Source organism: Nelumbo nucifera, chromosome 2 (genome assembly GCF_055504915.1).
Source record: "Nelumbo nucifera cultivar China Antique chromosome 2, China Antique-T2T, whole genome shotgun sequence".
Taxonomy (NCBI): domain Eukaryota; kingdom Viridiplantae; phylum Streptophyta; class Magnoliopsida; order Proteales; family Nelumbonaceae; genus Nelumbo; species Nelumbo nucifera.
This window is the reverse complement of record NC_142650.1, coordinates 24856181-24861797: the sequence shown is the minus strand read 5'-3', so window position 1 is coordinate 24861797 and position 5617 is coordinate 24856181.

Below are 5617 nucleotides of genomic sequence, written 5' to 3'. Positions count from 1 at the left end.
TATTAATTTAATTATTCATTACTAATTATGATTATTTATTGTTATTATTAGGAGTAGTATTTATTATTATTGTTTTTAAGTATTATCGTTAATTATTAATTTTTAATAATTAATCATAATAATAGTTTACATAATATTATGACGATGATGATGATAATTATTGTTATTATTATTATTATTATTATTATTATTATTATTATTATTATTATTATTATTATTATTATTAAGGGAAAATTATTGCTCGAGTGACAATTTGGTCCCCGAATTTTAAAATGTGACAATTTAGTACTCGAACTTTTAAAATGTGACAATCCAATACCCGAACTTTCAAAATGTGACAATCTAGTACCTATCGTCAACCAGTCCATTGATCAGCTGTTAAGTGACATTTGAAAAGTCAAAAATGCCCTAAGAATGCCATTTAATTCTCTTTATCAACCATCCAAACATTGACGATAAAATGAATAGTCCCAAATTCTAGATTCTTCTAAATAATCACCAACTTTTTTGAATAGAATGGGCTAGGATTTGAGACTGTTCAGCTTTTTGTCAACGTTTGGATGGTTGTAAAGAGAATTAGATGGCATTCATAAGGGCATTTTTGACTTTTCAAATGTTACTTAACGGTTGATTAACGGACTGGTTAACGACAAGTACTGGATTGTCACATTTTAAAAGTTTAGGTACTAGATTGCCACATTTTGAAAGTTCATGGACCAAATTGTCACTCAAGCCAAAGTACAAGGTACTGGTCGGGAATTTTCCCTTATTATTATTATTATTATTATTATTATTATTATTATTGTTATACATGTATGATGCATGGGTTTAATTGTATTATGCACAAGTCCAATTAACCTGTACTCTATACGAACTAGATTAGCTAGATCTGTCGTTTCGCATTCAGGTTTTTTCAAGGGTTTCTAGCATATAAGGACAACTTTTGGGGTTTAATATCAATAAAAGTAATATATTTAAAAAAATTAAAAAAATAGGTTAACTTTTTAAAAATAATATCAATAAAGGGCAAAATCACTATTCATCATCTTCTTCTTGCCATTTGTTCACCAGAGCCGCCATCTGCTGCCACCCGCCACCACCGTCCGCTGCCGCCTCCGTCCACCTCCGCCTCCACCTCCGACAACGGGCGGGTAGTGGCGGGCGGCAAAGGCAGACAACGGCTCTGGTGAATAAATGGCAAGAAGAAGAAGAAGATGAATAGTGTTTTTGCCTTTTATTGATATTATTTTAAAAAAATAACTTATTTTTAAAAACTTTTTAAATATATATTTTTTATTGATATTAAACCCTAAAAGTTGCATTTATATGCTATTACCCCTTGTTCTCAAAAATGGGTCATCACTGACTTGTTTAGATCGTCTTCTTCGCTCAAACTGTCACGTGGGGCATGCGCCGACCTTTCTAGGTTTTTTTGAGTGTTTTTTACTCTCTCTCTCTTTTGTTAATTCTTCGTTTTTTTTTTAATAGTTTATGCATCTTTTCACAATAGGTAAGAGATTTGACCTCCTACATATTGTTTGATAGAGCTGAAACGTCCAGAACCTCTGAAACGTCTGCTCAACCCAAAAAAGAGCTGAAACATCTACTCAATCCAAAAAGGAGGTGAAGTGCCTGCAACGTTTGTAACATTTAAAACCTCACTCGGTACAATAGCTAAAGCGCCTGCAGCCCATATGGGCTGAAACCAAAGAAGTTGGAAGAAAACCCGTATAAAAACAAAGAAGTGAGATGAGAAGAGAATGCAAGGAAAGAATGAAAATGGGAAAAAAAAAATCTCGGTTTGAGACTGAGAGGGTGCGAGAGCTATACGTCTGAGAGTGAAAGGGTGTGAGAGCTGGACGTTTGAGACTAAGAGGGTGTCCTTGCCCTCCTGAAGGTCCTGAAGTTGTGTTAGGAAATTTGAACGAAAAGGTTAGAGAGGAGAGATGTTTGGTCTCCCACTTTATTTTGGGAACCAACAGTCATTAATGTGATGTTAAAAAAACAAAAAAAAAAGAAAACTTTAAAAATCGCAGAACTCAGATTAGTGCATTCTCATATCAACATGAGCATAGGAAGGTGCATTCCCAAGTTATCAAAACGCAGCAATGTATGTATATCAAAAGTGTACGTACGTTGCAGTGACAATATCAAATGATGATGATGATAGTAGTCAGCAACCAAATGATTTTACTGGTTGAATCACTAACCTATTTAACCAGGAAAATGGATTATGATTAAGATATTAATTAATTTTTTTCTTTGTATTTTAGCTATTTTTATCTTTATTAACAATAATTCTTATTTTTCAAACATATTTTTGTTTAATATGAAGAATATATAATATTAATTTGTGTTATGATTTTTCTATAAAATTTATAAAAAAAGTCTATATTTTATTTTTTATTATTTAATTTATGAGATAATAAAAGTTACTTATTTACCAAGAGGAAATGCAATTCCAATATATTGTTTGAATATTGGTTTTTAATATTATGGTCAAATCAATTATTTATGTATATTTTTATTTGCATTTTTGTAAACTTCTTATATGATGAAAATAGTTGAAAAGTTACTTATATTTTTTGTTTTTCTTTATTTCAACTATTATATTTTATTTTCTTTTTATTAATTTATGATTTTTAAATTAAATCGGATTGTATCAGATTCGAATATCCAACATCTTGATCGGATTCAGATTCAAATGAATATTTATGAGATCCGATAAGATCTTCAGATCGAATAAAGTTTAATCCCTACCAAACCACTTGCATACAGTGAACTAGTTAATTAAATCATTAAACCATTTGACATGGTTAGTGGGGTCATGTGTTAGACATTAATGCTCTTCATATTTTATCCTAATTTTTATTCAATTTCTGTCATTATTGAAAATAATTCTCATTAATCACATTTTTTTATATGATGAATATATAATATCATAGAATGTACCCAAAATTATCTACAAATTTCTACATTTTCTAAAATTTTATGTATTTTATTATTTAATAATAACATCATGTGTTGATCCATTTGACATGGATAGTTGAACCACTAACCCACCACTTGGATGGAAAAACCATTTTCCCTTTTTGGTTGATTTTAAATCATGTATTACATTTTCATCATCAATAAAAATAATTCTTATTTTTGCACGTGCCAATATCAAACGATAATGATGATAATAATCAACAACCAAATAATCTTACTGGTTGAACCGTTAACCTATTTAACCAGGAAAATGGACTGTGATTAAGACATTAATTCATTTTTTTTCTTTGTATTTTAGCCATTTCTATCTTTACTAACAATAATTCTTATTTTTCCAATGTATATATTTGTTTAATATGAAGAATATATAATGTTAATATATGCCCAATTTTTTTAATTTATAAAAAATTTTATATTTTATATTTTTTTATTATTTAATTTATGAGATAGTACAAATTACTTATTTACCAAGAGGAAATGCAATTCCAATATATTGTTTGAACATTGGTTTTTAATATTGTGGTCAGATCAATTATTTACATATAGTATTTATATAATATATATGTTATTTATTATTTATTTAGAAATATGTTATTTATATTGCATTTTTGTAAACTTTATATATGATGGCAATAGTTGAAAAATACTTATATTTTTTTGTTCTTTATTTCAATTGTTATATTTTCCTTTTCTTCTAATAATTTATTATTTACAAAAAATAAATCTGATTGCATCTAATTCGTATATTCGACATCTTGATCAGATTTGGATTCGAATCAATATTTACGAGATATAGTCGAATTTTTGGATAAGATCAAATTTGAACCAGGGTTGATTCAAATATGATCTTATCTGTTTGCATCCCTACCAAACCACTTGCCTACGATGACCTAACTAATTAAATTATTGAACCATTTGACATGGTTAGTCGGGTCATGTGTTAGACATTAATGCTCTTTATTTTTTTTATCCTAATTTTTATCCCATTTCTATCATTAAAGAAAATAATTTTTATTAATCACACTTTTTTATATGATGAATATATAATGTTATAGATTTATTAGAATTTTATGTATTTTATTATTTAATAATAACATCATGTGTTGATTCATTTGACATGGGTAGTTTAACCACTAACCCACCACTTGGATGGAAAAACCATTTTGATTTTTTAGTTAATTTTAAATAATGTATTCCATTTTCATCATCAATAAAAGTAATTCTTATTTTCACGTTTATTTTGTTTAATATGGTGAATATATAACAATAGAACTGTATCAAAATGCTTTATACAAATTATGTCTATTTTATCATATTTATTTTTTAATATGACAAATATATAATAATAAAACATGTCCATCTTTTTTTTTCAAAATTTCATTTTTTTGATATTTTTTGTATTTTTAAATTTGTATTATTTATTTATGACATCATGAAATTATCCATTTGATCCAAATGGTTGAATTACTTACCCACGGACTAAATGAAAAATATGATTTTATTTTTAGGTTTATTAAAAAGATAAAGAATAAAAAAATATAGATATTTTTTTTAATATCTAAAATTGTATTATTTATTTATGACATCATGAAATTATCCATTAGACCCAAATAGTTGAAGTAATTACTCACAACCTAGATGGAAAATATGATTTTATTTCTAGGTTTATTTAAAAAATATAAAATTCCATTCTATTAATAATTATTGTGTATGGATTTATTTGTGTAATTTAATAATGATAATTAAAAGTATCTTTTATATTTCTAATTTTGTATTATTTATTTGTGACATCATGAAATTATCTATTTGACCCAAATGGTTGATCTACTTACCCACTTCCTAGGTGAAAAATATGATTTCATTTCTATGTTTATTTAAAAAATATAATTTCATTCTATTAATAATTATTGTGTATGAATTTATCAGTGGAATTTAATGATGATAAACAAAAGTATAAATGTTGGATTCAATGAGAGAATGTGATTTATTTAATGATTTAAATGTGAGACTTAATGAGAGATAATTGAATGTACTTAATGGTATTCTTTCAATTACATTTTCCGCCCTTTCAATGGAGATGGGCTAAATTCAAGAGGAGGGATATTTTAGTAAAAAAAAATCCAGAAGCCAATACCTACACACACACACACACAAAGAGAGAGAGAGAGAGAAAGAGCACTATTCGGTTAAAATCGAAAAACTGAACCAAAAATTCCGATTTTTTGTTAAATTGGTTTGGTTAATTCGGTTTTTGGCTAATTCAATTTTTGGTTTCAGTTTTTAGAATTAGAATTTCGATTAACTGAATTAATCAAACTTCTTATTATTATATATAATATGTAACATATAATATATAATATGTAATATATAATATATAATATATAATATGTAACATATAATATATAATATATAATATATAATATATAATATATAATATATAATATATAATATATAATATATAATATATAATATATAATATATAATATATAATATATAATATGTAACATATTATATAGTGATATTTGATTTCATAATATATATTTTATAATATATAATATATAATAGAGTATATATTATTAAAATTCGGTTTTAACTGAAATAACCAAAAAATGAACGAAAATGTCAG